This window comes from Solea senegalensis, linkage group LG14, assembly GCF_019176455.1.
Source record: "Solea senegalensis isolate Sse05_10M linkage group LG14, IFAPA_SoseM_1, whole genome shotgun sequence".
Lineage (NCBI taxonomy): Eukaryota > Metazoa > Chordata > Actinopteri > Pleuronectiformes > Soleidae > Solea > Solea senegalensis.
Window position 1 is genome coordinate 24,940,012 of NC_058034.1, and position 16,883 is coordinate 24,956,894.

The 16,883-nt window shown below is 42.8% G+C and overlaps 1 long non-coding RNA gene and 1 other non-coding gene across 2 annotated transcripts; both read left to right on the forward strand.

Annotated features, from left to right (window-relative positions):
- The first annotated feature begins 13,531 nt into the window (after nt 1-13,531).
- trnag-ucc lies at nt 13,532-13,603 on the forward strand. Its single transcript has one exon. It is a non-coding gene; the product is annotated as a tRNA-Gly (tRNA).
- Nucleotides 13,604-14,562: 959 nt separating this feature from the next.
- Nucleotides 14,563-15,054, forward strand: LOC122780579. Its single transcript, XR_006361710.1, has 3 exons — nt 14,563-14,625; nt 14,737-14,835; nt 14,982-15,054. It is a non-coding gene; the product is annotated as an uncharacterized LOC122780579 (long non-coding RNA).
- Nucleotides 15,055-16,883: the final 1,829 nt, after the last annotated feature.

The following is a 16,883-nucleotide window of genomic DNA, read 5'->3' on the forward strand; positions in this document are numbered from 1 at the left end:
TTTACTGCTTGGTGGTTTTTTTTGTTGATATTTAATTTTTCTTTTGTGATCACTGATTTTGAGTTGTTTCGAGTTTCTAGTTTTAGAGTTATTTGTGTTTGCGCTGCAGCACTCCTGCAGGTAATGGCAGCACCTGGAGTCTCCGGGCTGGAGAAGCTGACTCGCCGACACGCCGTTAGACTGTGTCCAGGTGTCGGCGTGTCAGTGGAGGCGTGGCCTCGCTGTGGGTGCAGTCGTGGGCTACAGCAGAGTTAAATCCGCCTCAAGGATGAACAGTGCTGTGGTTATTTTTGTGGACATCACTGATAAAGTAAATGAACTGGTTGAGAGCGGTGTGGACGGTTCACTGGTGCAGGTGTTACCTCTGGTGACTCCTGATAAAAAGATCATTATTTCAGTCAGTCAGGTCTCTGATGAAGAACAAAGGAGACCTCGGTCATCCTGCTTTTATTGAAACAGAGGTCTTTCGGCTGAAGAAAATTTTAAGAAAAGTTGGATTCCAGCTAGAGAAGGAAAATGATGGATGAGTGTGTTCACTGCTGTGTATTCTGTGCAATGACAATAAAAGGAAGTCTAAGTCTAAGTCTAAGTCCTCCTTCTACCAGGATCTCTACAAGACAGAGCTCCTGGAGGATCCGGAGGTGGAGCTGTCTTTTCTAGAGGACTTGCCCAAAGTGTTCGAAGGAGACAAGGAGCAGCTGGAGGCACAGTTCTCTGCACAAGAACTACAGGAGGCACTGCAGAGTCTGCAGAGCGGGAAGGGCGCCGGCATAGACTCCCTGCAGAATTCTATAAGACTTTCTGGACTATCATCAGGGAGGACGTACTGTGTGTCCTGCAGGACAGCCTGGATAACGGATGGCTGCCTCTGAGCTGCAGGAGGGCTGTCCTCACCCTCCTCCCAAAGAAAGGAGACCTGCAGGAAGTGAAGAAGTGGCGTCCTGTGTCACTGCTGTGTGCCGACTACAAGCTGCTCTCAAAAGTCCTGGCAACGAGGCTCCGGAGAGTGATGGACCAGGTCATTCACGTAGACCAGACCTACTGTGTGCCCGGCAGGTTGATATCTGATAATATCACCTGATGTTCTGGACCTCTCTGGTTCATTAGGCTCAAAGCTTGGTCTGATGTCTCTAGACCAAGAAAAAGCTTTTGACAGAGTTGAACACCTTTACCTGTGGCAGACGCTGCAGACTTTTGGCTTCGTAGTAAAAGACGTGTTGTGTTGTGTGAGTGATGGACAATTATGTTTCTGCAACAGTCTGAGTTAGAGTTTTTTTTCTTTTCTTTCGTATGTTTACTTTTATTTCTCCATGGTTTTAGTTTAAGTGCAGAACACAACTAGTTTTTGTTATTGTTCATGTTTTTGAGCAAATAAAGAAGTTTAAAAATCAAAATCTCTCTCTCTCTGAGTGAATGTTGGAAGTGGGCGTGGCTGAGAGCGTGGTTAGGGTGAGTGTTTTTTCAAACTTTTCTGACTTATTCTATCCTCTTCTTTTTTGCTGCTTGGTGTTTTTTTCTTGATATTTAATTTTTCTATTGTGACCACTGATTTTGAGTTGTTTATAGTTTATAGTTTTAAAGTTATTTGTGTTTGACGGTGCTGCAGCCAGGCAGGTAATGGAAGCACCTGCAGTCTCCGGGCTGGGGAAACTGACTCATTGTCAGTGGAGGCGTGTGGCCTTGCTGTGGGTGCAGTCGTGGGCTACAACAGAGTTAAATCCACTTCAAGGATGAACAGTGCTGTCGTCGTTTTTTTGGACAGCACTGAAAAAGTTAACAAACTGGTTGAGAGTGGTGTGGTGGTGGACGGTTCACTGGTGCAAAAAAGATTATTATTTCAAATGTTCCGCCGTTTCTGAGTAACGAGTCTCTAATGAAGAAACTGTCGCGGCACGGGAAACTCGTGTCCGCGATAAAGATGATTCCACTGGGCTGTAAATCTGCACTCCTGAAGCACGTCGTGTCTTTCAGGGGACAGGTCTTCATGATACTCAACGACAACAGATCCGAGTTAAATCTGGCTCTGAAGTTCAGAGTAGATGATTACGATTACATAGTTCACGTCACGTCAGACTCCCTCAAATGTTTCGGTTGCGGGGCAGAGGGACACTTGGTCCGCTCATGCCCGGGAAGAGCAGGTGACCACCGGCCTGACGCTGCCGTGGAGCCGCAGACACACACACCACAGACACCACACACACACAGACACACACACCACAGACACCACACACACACAGACACACAGACACCGCACACACACACACCACAGACACACACGGAGGCACAGAGTGACGCAGCACACACACAGACAGTGGACAGACAGTGACCAGAGTAGCAGAGGCTGCTCTGGACCATAACGATGACATTATTGACGATTCAATGGGTGAAATGATGAAATGTTCAATCAAATGGAAAAACACTGAAACCAAAGTAACCACCACAAAAAACAAGAAAATGTCAAAAGATAACTCATCTGAGGGGTCAGAGGACAACACACAGGAAGACACATTGGGTGACACACAGGAAGACACACTGGAGGACACACTGGGAGACACACAGTGATTACTCTTTCTCTCATGTAAGAAAGTTTTTAGCTGACACAAAAGGAGAGAAGGGAGTGAACATTGAGGAGTTCTTCCCTGATCTGCGTCTCTTCACTCAGTCAGTCAGGTCTCTGATGAAGGACAAAGGAGACCTCGGTCATCCTGCTTTTATTGAAACAGAGATCTTTACCGCTGAAGAAAATTTCAGCAAAAGTTGGATTCCAGCTAGAGAAGGAAAACGATGGATGAGTGTGTTTATTTTTTCTTTCTTTAGTTTGGTGAGTGTGTTTTTGTTTGTTTGCGGCTCTTTTTTTAATCATGTGTGAAACTGGGCTCTTTAAACATTAACATGCTCGTCAGGAAACAGAGAGCTGCACTTTTTAATTTGATCCAAACTAAACAACTGAATGTCACTTTTATTCAGGAGACACACAGCACCTCTGACAATGAGTGTGACTGGAGAAGGGAGTGGAATGGGGAGCTGGTTTTAAGTCACAGGGACAGTAACAGTGGGAGGGTCGGGATTCTCTTCTCCAGAGAATTCACACCTTTTAACTTCACTGTCGACGAGGTCGTTCCAGGCCGACTTTTAAAAGTGACTGCTGAGTTTGAGAAGATGAAACTGGTCTTTATAAATGTATATGCTCCAGTTATTGCTCTGGAGAGACTGGTTTTTATAGACACACTGAACCAAACACTTCACAAGTGTTGCAGTGAGGAGGTCTTGTTTTTAACTGCACAGAGAACCCTGTCTTAGACAGGAACCACGGGGAACCTCACACTGCTTCAAAAAACGCCATCAGCAAAATGATGGAAACCTTTGAGTTGTGTGATGTTTGGAGATGTTTCCACAGGAGCCAGCGTCAGTACACCTGGCTTCACTCTAGAGGCAACACACTGTCTTTAGCAAGCCTTGATAGGTTTTATTGTTATGAGCATCATTTTAATGTTTTTAAGAGCAGTGTGATCAGTCCTGTCGGGTTCTCCGATCACTCCCTGGTGCAGTGTGTGGTTTTTAAAAGAATGTGAAATGTAGAAGTGTGTACTGGCACTTTAACACCACACTGTTGACTGTTGACCGGTCACGCTTCCAGAACGTCGCTGAGATGGATGCGCCTTCCCATTTTTTCTTTGGGATGGAGCGGAAGAGTGGACAGAAGAGACTCATGCACTCGCTGAGGTCTGACAGTGGACTACTACTGCAGGAGGACGCAGACATTCGGTGTGCTGTGGGTTTTTATCACGAACTGTACACAGCAGGGCTTCGGGAGGAACCAGAGGTGGCGCTGTCATTCCTTGACGGGCTGCCGCAAGTGACCAAGGACCACAGAGTGGCTCTTGAGGCACAACTTTTCGCCCAGGAGCTACAGGAGGCGCTACAGACTCTACAGAGCGGCATAGACGGTCTCCCTGCGGAGTTTTATAGAGCCTTCTGGACGGTCATGGGGGACGGTCTTCTGTGTGTCCTGCAGGACAGTCTGAACAAGGGACGGCTGCCCCTGAACTGCAGGAGGGCTGTCCTCACCCTCCTCCCAAAGAAAGGAGACCTGCAGGAGCTTAAGAACTGGCATTCTGTGTCTCTGCTATGTACCGACTATAAACTGCTCTCTAAGGTGCTGGCCATGAGACTCAGGAAGGTGATGGACCAGGTCATTCATGTGGACCAGACCTACTGTGTGCCCGGCAGGTTGATATCTGACAACATTACTCTGATTCAGGACATTTTGGACCTCTCTAGTTCATTAGGCTCAGAGTTTGGTCTGATTTCTGTAGATCAAGAAAAAGCTTTTGACAGAGTTGAACACCATTACCTGTGGCAGACGCTGCAGGCTTTTGGCTTCAGCTCAGGTTTCATAGCTAAGATCAGGGTCCTGTACAGTGACATTGAGAGTGTGCTGAAAGTCAATGGTAGATTAAACGCTCCTTTTAAGGTCCAGAGAGGTGTTAGACAGGGCTGCTCAATGTCGGGCATGCTCTACTCTCTGGCCCTGGAGCCTTTTCTCCAGAAGCTGAGGTCTCGTCTGTCTGGTCTGTCCTTTCCTGGCCTTGAGGGCTCACTGTAAAAAGGGATTGGCTCAATAAGCCATAATGACTTATTGCAATAATTTACTTCCACTTAATATAATAAGTTATGCCTTTTCAACTGAATTTTGTGAGTTGTAAGTATTAAAACGCAGGTTTGCAAGTCAGTTCAGTTTAATTTAAATTTCAGAACTTAATTATATATAACTCAACTTAACACAGTGAGTTATAATACGAGAACCGGATCTCTTTAATTTAATATTAAAGTAGGCGCTCCCCTCCGCTGCTTTTCCCCATTAACAGAAGGAGAAACGTTGACTGAGCAGGTTGATATCAACAGAAAAGACAAGTGGCGGATGACTACTTTTGTCATCGAGACCATTTGAAATCTGTTCACTAACTTCAACTGGCGGGGACAACTGCGGTGTACTTCGATTGGGACACAGGTGAAACAAGGTGAGTAATTGCATTTATTAAACTTTTAAGCAAACCCACTTTGTAAATTATAAATTGCTATTACTATAAGGTCTGTAAACGATAGTTCAACGCAGCATGTTAATGCAAGTGGTGGATGCTAAGCTAAAGTTACAGTGTTGTAAGTATTTTTGCTTTGATTAAGAATAAAATACTAGCAGTATAACTCATTAACCTCTCCTAAAGCACATTGATGGGGGTTGGTAAAGGTTTTGTGTGAGAAGTTACTGTGCTATTTGTAGCCGTGTTAGCGCTATGAAAGAGTATAAGTTATTAGCCGTGGCCCGTTCAATGTGCATGTGTGGCGTCGTGTTAGCAACTAGCCATGGCCCATGCTGTATCGCTCGCCAGCTTCGCTGAAATGGAGGATTTGAGGGTGTTTAATCTCTTATTACCAAAAACCAAAACAATTTTTATTGGCATTAGTGTAACATGTTGAGTGAATTTTGTGACTTTGGAGAGGTTGAGAATAATCACATTTTATTCTATATTGTCACTGTCATGATGAATTAAGAATATCTATATTGTATGAAATGTCTATTAAAATTCCAACAATGTTGGTGGTGTGTTGATGATATCAAGGTGGAATCCACTGTTAAATTATAATGCTTATAAATTGGCTACCTACATTTCTAAAGCTTTTTTTGTTGAGTATCAATGATGTTACTCTGTTTCTGATCAATTCCCTTCTTTCCCTTTTCTAATAAGGTAGTAACTAATTAATGTCTTTGGGCTGGGCACATAATATGTGTATGAGAGGGTAATAAAATTCAACCATCATATACCATGTATTTGCATATATGTGTGTGTTGACTTTGTTGTGTGAATAAGTTTGCGGTGGTGCTGGGTGTGGTCAGTATCTCTGTATTAAGATATGTATTTTCTGTGTTTCAGGTGTAGATGGTCCATTTGGCTACAACTGTTGATGAAGTGGACTTGTAAATTTTGTAGTTTTGCTACTTAAAGTGAAAAAACAATAGTTCATTATCATTACAAAGACAGTCATGGACGTGGAAGACGGGGCTTGAGCTGCATTTACCAAAACTGTCTTTGAGTCCTTCGATCCCATGTGGAACTTGGGTAGCACATAAAGGAGCACAAGAAAGGATCAAATCCAATAGCAAAGGTACGGTGTGAACTTTGTACTTTTTCAGTACCAACGAACATCAAACAGTATTTTCTTCATTTAAAGAGACTTGAGAACTCGAGAGACTGCGAATTGCCCTATTCTGGGTTGTTTTTTTAAGTCCAGGGTATTTTCAACTTTTACTGGCCACAAAAGTCGGTATCATCATGCTTCTACATTTGATGATTTTAGATCTGACCTTGTAGTTAGGTGTCACAGTCAAGCCTTTGTAAATGATGAACAGGATGACTTGGATAATTTAGTGTCACCAGATTTATTGTTGCCTGAACCCGATTCTCAGTGTGCTTAACTCCATTCAAAGGCGAATTGCATCCCTTTTACTTCGGTTGCAAACAGTCCTTCATGTGTCACAGTCAGTCAAGATGTAAGTGGAGAAGCTGATGTCCACAAAATTAGGCACTGTTTATTAAAATATTTCCATCGTACTGCAGCTTTGTCTTGTAGGACACAAATGAGAGGAGAAGGACTGCAGCTCTGCTTGGTCTGCCATGCTACATATCAGGTGAAGATCCATCAGACATCATCAGGATGTGTGATGTAAGACTATCACTTTCTTTGTAATGCAATTACCTTTAGCAATTTACATTTTAAGGGTTGACATGTTGACAATTAATTAATATTTTGCTGTATATTGGTTCATTTTAGTTGTCAAGGACTGTACTTGTCAACTAAAATCGTCTCACCATGTTATTTCTGCTTTTCAAGGCTCATGGTGAGACTCTTGATGAAGCCATGAAGGGGATGCAAATCGGCCTACTGATCAGCTATGAAGGTGCTGAACGGGATGCTGTTGTAATTGAGGAGACCATTGTGCTTCACAACATTAAAGATGTGCCATTCAGCTTTGCCATGCTTATGGGAATCATCTATTGTGTGAATCTCGAGGATCCAGAGGCCATGAAGTATTCGTTTGAGTTTCTTCAGAGAGTGGTGATGAAAATCAAACCAGACCAAGCCTCTCGGGTTAAGAAACCGCATCCTGAGGTACAAACTGTAACATGTCATTTTCTAACTTAGCTTCTCATATGGAAAGAGTTCCATGTCATGCGTGTTGCTTATTGTTCTTTTATGGTGCAATGTGCAATTTAACACATTGCACGTTTAAGGAATGTTAAATGCCTTTATACAAATGTTTAGCACAGGACTTGAAGCACTGTTACTGACGCAGTTCATTTTGACTTCATTAGAGCTGTTCTCAGGCAGATGATTTTCTTGCATACATTGAAATGTTTTTCTTTGTTAAATACACTGGTGCAAACAGTCTCAGGATTTAAAGTGGTTATTGTTTATGGACCACTTGTAGTAAGAGTTGATGGGGTCAACTTTTCTTCAGGTAATAACCGTTTAAAATGTGTTGTCTCAGTCATCTGCCAAAAGTGTACTCAAAGGAGATGGAAGCTGCAAGTTGAGACAATTGTTCAAATAAATATTCTTTGAACAGAGGAGTTGTTTTTTAAGGAAACTGGTGAACTTGTCATTTTTAGTTGAGGAAAGGGTTAAACATGAAAAACTAAATTCAATTAGTCTACTTCATTTGAAAAGGCAAGTTCAATTGCTGCCTTAAAAACATGAATTGACATCACTTACGAAGTTAACTGGTATGAATGTAGTTAATTATCTGGACTTGAAAATGTGAGTTGACATGGTGTGGAGTTGTATGTTTATTTGACAAGAGAAAGTAAGTTTTCTTCAATGGATAATGCAACATAATTAGTTGTCTTAACTCAAAGTAACACATTTAAACAATACATGAACATTAATTGAACAACTTGCCATACTTTGGTTTGTGAGTTGAAACAAAACTTATCTTGAAGTTGAGTTTACTCACTTTTTTACGGCAGCAATTGAACTTAGGTTTCTAAGTTAAACCACCTTGAAATTTATTACAGTGCTGTTTTAAATTGTCAGCATACGCTGATGACGTCATTCTGTCTGTGAGGACTCAGGATGAGTCGATAATCTCACCCAAACTGCCGCTGACTTCGGGAAACTCTCCTCTGAGAGAATTAACTGGGAGAAAAGTGAAGCTGTGGCAGTGGGGGAGGGGCTAGAAGCTGGTTCTACCCGGGGGCTTAGTGTGGAGAAGGGGAGGACTTAAGTATCTAGGTGTCCATCTTGGAGATGCAGCCTCCACCTCCCAGAGGTCCACCACACGGCGCCATACTGGCAGACTCTCTGTTTTTAATGGATTTACATGGACTTAACTTGGATAATTTCCCCATCTTTTATAGAGGACTCTTATAGGGACTCTTCTGTAAGAGGGCACTGAGACTCTCTTGTCTGGCTCCTGAAAGAACCAGTGACTCACGGGACACGGCTCCACTGCGTCGCAGGACCGTCCCTGGTTCAGGTGTGTGGACCTCGCCTGGACAATGCTGCTGCTCTGGCCCAGTGTCTGGGGACCAGGTCGGTCAGGGTGAGTGGTCTCCGGCTGAAAGACAGCTGAAACAGCAGCTGACTGACTCTGACACTAGTGTGACGGCTCAGCTCAGCCTGATCCCACTGACTCTTTCCCCAACATGAACATCACTCCTGTTTTTGAAAGTGACTCTGGTTTTTATTTGAAAGTGAATGATTTTATTGATTATGGTTTATGGGACATGACGGGGAGGACGATGTATTACTTGGTTTTAAAAGCACTACTGCAGAGCAAGCTCAGGGACAGAGTGGACACACCTTGGAGGACTCACCTGTCCCTCACAACAGGTCAGAAGCCTGAGTGCCTCTGTTTCACTTTCTGTTTCAGGTTTTTTCTTTGTTTAACGAAACGTTTTCTCACTCTGTTTTTATTCTTGTTTACAAATATGACAGGAAAAAGAAAACTCACTGTCAGTTATTTAATTTTTGAATCGGCCAGTCAAAGATGGCCGTTTATTTAACCAGGAGAAATAGAGTGGAGAACAGTGTGGACGTGGATGCAAAACTGATGTTTGTACGAATGCTGAAGACCAGACTGAAAACGGATTTTACTTTTTATCAGTTAACAAATAATTTGGTGGATTTTTTGTGTGTGTGTGGAGTGTGGGGGGAGAAGGGAGTTTTATGTTCTGTGAAAGATGATTTAGTTTTCGGTCAAATCCTGAGTTTATTATTTTTATGTTTGTTGAATTTCTTCCTCTGTTTTTTTTTCTCCTCCAGAGCCAAAAATGTATATAACAGAGACTTAAAAATGTCTCTCTCTCTCTCTCTCACTCTCTGTCTCTCTCTCTCTGTCTCCCTCCCTCCCTCCCTCTCTCTCCCTCTCTCTCTCTCTCTCTTTGAAAGAACAAATGATGCACAGATTCAGATCGATGAGCATTCATGTTAATTGATTATACCTGCGTGCTAACTTGCATGGGCCAGCACCCTGCAGTGGTCTCATTCACGGAGCAGGTACTTTTGAATTAGCTTCTTCATGGTGGACAGATGCCAGACAGAGTCCCTTCACTTATTGATATTCTGCTGCCTGAGCTCTGAGTGGATCTGTGGCAGAGTAAGAAGCCACTGTCAGATGGAGGGATTACCGAGTTGGACCAAGCCACTGACAGGGATTTAACGTAATCATCCCATTTCATTGTGTTGCACCTCGGGGAAAGGTGTGGTTATAAGTGTACGTGAAGTGTGTGTTTGTCTAAGAGTCAAAGAAGACAAAAGAGGTGAGGAGGGGAAGTGATGTGTGATTGATGGAAGACTAAGACCTCTTCCCCTCCCCTGAATCTTAAGACCAAGAGGATGAGAAGCTCTTGGGTCTAAGTTCTCACCTGGAACAACACATAAAAGCTGCATTCACTCCTCAAATTAGAGTAAATGCACATTTACTCATTTATTTTTATTTATTTTTTTGTTTTAGTTTTTTGCATCTTCAGTTTCATTTAATATACGAGTTAAGCTTGGTTTCCATATATTTCTTTCTCTCTAGGGGTCGCCACAGGGAGAGTTCAGGTTGTTTGAAGTGTGGTTAAATGAGATACTCACACATATTTAATGCTGACTGCACTGTGTGTGCACCCCTGTTGTCGAGAACTTAAAATATATTATATTCCATGTGCCCCTTTTCCCACATCTCCCTTTTTACTCCCAGTGGACTGAGTAATTGCTATAGAGCTCCAGTAGCTGAGGTTAAGGCCTCTGGCAGGAAACGATGCTGTTCAACTCTGTAGACATACTGTATATACTAGACAACACATAACCCCCCCAACCGTCAATGAAATCGACTGATCTCATTATAAAGAGAAAACTATCTGTGGCACTTCTATGCTTCCGTAGATTTGTCAGTCTAACAAACGCTCAATCATGAAGAGTTTTGTGTTGTTTAAGGGAAATCATTGGGAGTTACATGAAGAGGACATCAATTAACAAGAGAGAAATAAAAATAACCATCAGGTTTGGCCAAATAATTTGCTACATTTCATTTGAGCATAAAATGAATTGATCATACCTTCAAGCTTACTGAGTGTCCACCCGACAGTGGTCATCACGGTGGACACATGCCTCCTGAATCCCTTCATTTATTGATGTCAGACTTTTCATCATGAAAGTGAAGACGGTGGAGAGATGTTGTGCCAGAACAGTCAGAGACATTTTACGGTATCCTCAGAGATCCAGAGAAACGGTTGAGGTGAATCACTGCTATGAAACCTTTCTTACAGTGAGCAGAAGAAGCAACAGATTTTGTGGTTAACCCTTGCTAAATCATGGACTCAAACTAGATTTACCAAGTGCTCGTCTGCACAACAACATTAACACAGCAATTATTTACATTTTACTGTCCCAGAGCCAATGAAAGCACAGGAAGCTCTGCTTCCTCGAAATGTTGTAAAGTAAATGGTCAAATGTATTATTATTATTATTATTATTATACCGTTGCTTTTACATTTCATCAACTTTTACTTTTACTCCGCTACATTTCCCTTAACCGTCTTCATTACTCGTTACTACAAAATAAAAGTTGAGTTGGTGACCTAATGCCTGTTTGTTGTTGATAGTTATTTTTAGCGGCACCAGCTGTTTTTGGCTCCAAGTGGACTTAAAACACACCAGTGGCTCGATGTTTACCATGTCCGACATTCAGGCTCTGGTCTCCGGGTTTCTGGTCTCCTGTCTCGGGGTTTCTGTCGTACACTCCTGACGCCGGGTTTGAGCTTTCGGCTGAACGGCCAACCATTACATTACATTACATGTCATTTAGCAGACGCTTTTATCCAAAGCGACTTATAATTGAATTGAGTACAATCAGCCAGGGGTGGAATCGAACTTGCGACCATTGCGACTATGATGTCTTTCGCACACAGGGTACCGGTCTTAACCACTGAGCCACTCCACCCCAACCAGTGAGCGAGCAAGCTCTCCAGGTTGAATTAAAACACACTGTGACATCAAGAAGCTCCACAGACTCCAAAAGTTTCCAAAAGTTTCAAAAACACACGCAGACACAGGGAGATTGAGAGAGAGTTTGTCACCATTCATGACAGAAGGTTCATTTTAATGTTGTTTAAATACTTTTACTTCTAAAACTCAAGTACATTTTATATCAGAAAATTACTTTTGATACTTAAGTACAGTAAATATACACTGTAAGAAGTCTTTCAGTGGTATTGTCCATTTTACTTTATTTTTCAAAGTATATTTATTCCAATAAATCAATTTATTTTTCTGTTTTAGTTTTTTGAGTTATCTATAAGTAACTCACTTTTTTTATGTGATAAAATTAATTTTATCGGACTTCAACATAAATTGATTTATCAAAACTCAGTTTAAACGTTTATATCAGACGTAAAACGTCATGACCCGCCCACCTGCAAAAGGCACGTTTTTTCACGGAGACTAAGGAAAACACTTTACCGAACTCATGTAAGTAACAATTTATATTGTTAAAAGTCAGATTTTGCCAGAATTGATAAGTTTGCAATTTGCAAAAGCATGGCTCCGTTTCCTAACGTTATAACCTGTCGCTAGCCGCCATTTCAAATGTTCTCTTTACTCTAATAGCTCATTAACTTCAACCAAACACTGTTTATTCCTGTGCAGTTTATAATTCGCGTTTTCTTTGCGTGGTAGTTTAATATGTTAAAGATATAGTGACTTGTACAAAAAACTATTGGCGCTTCAACGTCGTATTTGGCAGTGTATGCTGCCACACACACATACACGAAGGTACTGGCAGGAGAGGGATAATCGTTTGGTGGAGCTGAATGTGGTGTTTTTCTTCAGTCCTTTCTGCCATTGTCCTTGTTAAGGGGGTTATTTACTGCAGTGTGCGCGTGGAGGATAATTAGAACATACTCGACTTTATTTCACGGTGAAGTGCGGACCGATGTGCCGCCTTCTCATCAGCATAGCTAACACAGAACAACAACTCGTGCTCACTCGGAGCGTGGTGACGTCATGTACGTACCGTAACCCTTTCACAATAAAGCAGTACAGCATATCAGTCTACTGTAATACAGGGAGTTACAACCATAGATATATATAAAGGCCAGATGTCTTACGGTGGAGTGTCGAACGTCCGCACAGGGCGGCCATTTTGCCACAGTCAGCTCTCTCACCCATAACATGTGTTGTAGTGGTACATGGACTTTTTAAATAACCATAACTTGCTCAATTTTCTATTGATTTTCAAATGGTTTGGTTTATTATAAACATCAGCGATGTAGTTATTATGACACTGCAACATAAATACCTTGTGTGTGTGTATGTATTCATTGCACCTTTCTGTTCTGTTTAATGTTATTTGAAGCCCATGGTTATAATTATTCATAAATATGTGCCGTGTCATAATAACTACATCAGCGACACAGTCACCTATCAGGGAACGAGGTACTCAAAAGGCATGATTGTGGCCTATGGTTCTACTGCAGGTCTTCCTGATTTTGCAGAGATTGTTCAGATTGCACTTGTTGGGGAAAGAGTGCATTTTATTGTGAGAACACAGAAAGCCTGGTATGATGAACACTATCGTGGATTTTATCTGGAGAAGATGAACCAGATAACTCTTGTTGAGCAACAAAGCCTAAGTGATGTTTGTCCACTGTCAGCCTATATTGTTGCAGGAAAGCAAATGGTGACATTAAAGCGCCACATCTGTCTCCAGTGTTGAGTATGATTATATTATACCTCTCCATCTTCTGTCTTCCTAGAAATGGAGCAAACTGTGAGATTCCGGGTCCTGATTGATCATGAAGTCAAGAAACTAACTCTCAGCACTGGAGTACCTTCAACTGTGGACGAGTTGGTTACAGCTGTCAAAGAAAGTTTTTCCATCGCCACAGATATAAGTCTTCAATACAAAGATGAATAATTTGATGGCTTCTTCACCCTGACCTCTACAAATGGACTGAAAGATAAAGACACACTTAAGGTTGTTGCAGCGTTGGTGGTATAGTGGTTAGCATAGCTGCCTTCCAAGCAGTTGACCCGGGTTCGATTCCCGGCCAACGCATGTATTTTGGGCAGCCCTTGGCCAAGTGGAAAGGGAACTTGACTTGAAACCAGCTCTGGGGACTCACTAGATACTGTGATTCTGAGTCCCTCCCCCTCTGAAAGGCAGAGCCCATGGCCTGCTGTGTTTCCCATTCCAACTTTCTCACACAACACTGAACTTGCGTTGAAACAAGGAAATGAGATGGCACCCCAATGACATCACCACGTGTCAAATCAGACATCCTAGAGCACCTGGCAGAGGCCATGTTTTCCTACACAGCTTACCCAAATGATGCCCAGAGATTTGAGGTGGCACAGGCACTGGTAGAGAAGCATCCCTGCTTGAAGGAGCCTGGATCTTTTAATGGAACTTATGGGTGGCAGCAAAGCCTAAAGTACAAATGTGGAAACAATCGGACAAAACGGAAAGCACTGGGAAGCCCTGAACTCCTGGTAAAGTCACTGAGTCACAAGTCAGAGGATGAGTGAAGACCTGCTAAAAATGTCAAGAAACCAGAGGGCAGCGGTGAATTACCTGCCCTCACACCCACATGGTGAAACAGATGACAGCCTTGAGAATCTGAGACTTGAACTAATTGCAGCCTGTCAGAGAAAGGACTGTGCCAGTAGCATAAATGATATGATGGCCAGAACATACAGTTGGAGAAGACAGGAAGTGGTTGCCAAGTCTCCTGGAGTGGCAGAATGTAAGGAAAGATGGCCTGCCCTCTTCGAACCATTCCAGGTAAGTGATTTATCATTCTATTTTGCCTGACCAAGTTTCCAGTGTGACTTGGACATGACATACTAGACTTACTTTTTGCCTGACAACATATACTAAAGCCCTTAATATCTTAAGTAACAGTCAACATTTGCTGTCTTACTGATTAATGAAGAGTTCCGAAGGTGCACTGCTATTCCACTGGAATCAACATTTTGTCCCAGCTGGACAGGTACACTCCAAAGCTCCTGGAGCTCTTCAGTGCAAAAGGAGGAGTGACTGGTCAGCGCTTTAAGAACTTGTTGATGGAACTGATACAGGTAGGTTAAAAGTGGTTTAAACGGTTAAAACTGACTAATCATGCCCTAAAGGAATAATGGTATCACAGATTTGAAGTCAAATTTCAATTATTTTTCTATTATTAACTCTAGGACCCAAGTGCCTCTGCAGTGAAGAAGAGAGATGTGACTCTGAGAGGCCTCATAGAGTACATGGGAGAGAGTGGACAGGAGCTAATCTCTGACTACTGTGTAAGTATTGTTTAAAAGCAGGTTTGGATCAGTCTCAAAAGTTTTCAAAATGGTCTTCACAAAAGTAATCATCTGAAGTAAATCACACAACTTGTATTAAATATAAAATGAGATTGTTTTTTAATTACTGTTTTTGTATCTCAAAGGGAACTGCATAGACCACTGTTCATGAGGACCTGAAAATGAAGAATATGAGCATCTACATCTGTCATGAGCCAAATGCAGTAGGAATCATCATTGAAGGAATACCAGTCCTTATTCATCTTGGAAACCTGGTGTCATGGCCCTTGGCTGTGACGCCCTGCCACCAGTGTTTGTCATGTGATAGTATGCAGAAGACGTGTGCCAGCCCTTGCTCCTGATTGGTGGCCCTGGTTCCTGCCTGGTCTTCCTCCACCAATTCACCTGCCTGCCTCGGCCTGCCTGTTCCCCTGCACTGTGATTGGGTCACCCGGCTCCAGCTTCACCTAACCAATCCTGCCTCAGCTCGTTCACCATCGCACCTGTTAAGAATGAAAATGTAAAAATTTCCATTTTGCAAGCCTATGAGCTGGTTCCCGAGGCTTACCGCCAAAGGTTTCGACAAAAAAGGAAAATAGTCTCCCAGACTTATGTTGAGTTTGCACGGGAGAAATCTACCTTATTAGATGTGGTGTACAGCCTGTAAAGCAGATGCATTTGCTTCGTTACGTGAGCTCCTTCTGTTGGAAGAGTTTAAAAACTGTCTACCTGAACGCATTGTGGTGTACCTAAATGAACAAAAAGTAACATCACTCACCTCAGCAGCTCTTCTAGCTGATGAATATGTGTTAATCCACAAAACATCTTCCACTGCAGCCGGTGAGAGACCCAAAGCTGTATCAGCTGAGCCTCGGTTTACTGTTAAAAACTCCGGTCTCCAGAAGGAAAGTAGAGAGTGTTTTTATTGTCACCGCACTGGACATGTCATTGCAGACTGTTTGACCCTGAAGCGTGAAAAACAAGGGAAAGTTCTGCTCCACCAAAAGGGAGTGGTTTAATAAAGTCAGAGACCCGTCGCCATGTCCTCGCTCCCTGCACCGTTGAAAAACCTGATCTGTGCTTCAACCCTTTTATTTTTAAAGGGAATGTTTCCCTGACAGGAGAGTCCACTGACAAGAGCCAAATATCCATCTTGCGTGACACCGGTGCTTCAGTCGGTGATTTTGGCCAGTGCGTTGGCGTTCTCAGAGCAATCCTCGTGTGGATACAGTATTGCATTGCGTGGCATAGAAATGGGTTATATCCCTAGGCCAATGCATCGTGTATACATATATATAGAGTCACCTTTGATAACAGGTACCTTTCCTGTTGCTGTTTGTCCTGCTTTGCCCATAAAAGGCATTATCATGTTAATGGGAAATGATATGGCTGGTGGTAAAGTGACCCCTGCCTTGGAGGTGCTAGATATCCCTAACCTAGTCGAGCAGCCAACTTCATCCTCTGGTCTGTATCCCGCTTGTGTAATCACTCGTGCACAATCGAAAAAATGTCCTGAAATTTCTCTAAATGACACTGTGATGATGTCCGCTTTTTCAGATGACACCCAGATGACTCAACAGGTGGATGTTGACGCACCTCACGCTCTGCAGGCAGAAGCGTTAAAGCCCCCTGCTCCGCAACCTCCACCTGCTGATGTTACTGCTTTCCCTGTCACCCGTGATCGGTTGGGTGCTGCGCAGAAGACTGACCCAACATTGTGGAAGGGTTTTTATAGTGTGGTAAGTACGGAGCAGGTTAACCGGGATAAAGTAGCTTATTTTATGGATCAAGGCATACTAATGCGTAGGTGGTCACCTACCAGTGATGATACTTCAGACGAACTCCGTAAACCAAATCGTAATTCCAGTTTGTTACCGACAGCAAGTCTTGTCATTGGCACACGAGAGCCAGTGGTCCGGACACCTTGGCGTTACAAAAACCTATCGGCTCCTGTTACGACTGTGGTGTCACGAGGTATGGGAAAATGCCTGTTTAAGGCAGCATCGAGAAGTTTTAATTTATTGCCAGACAACGCCACCCTGGGAATT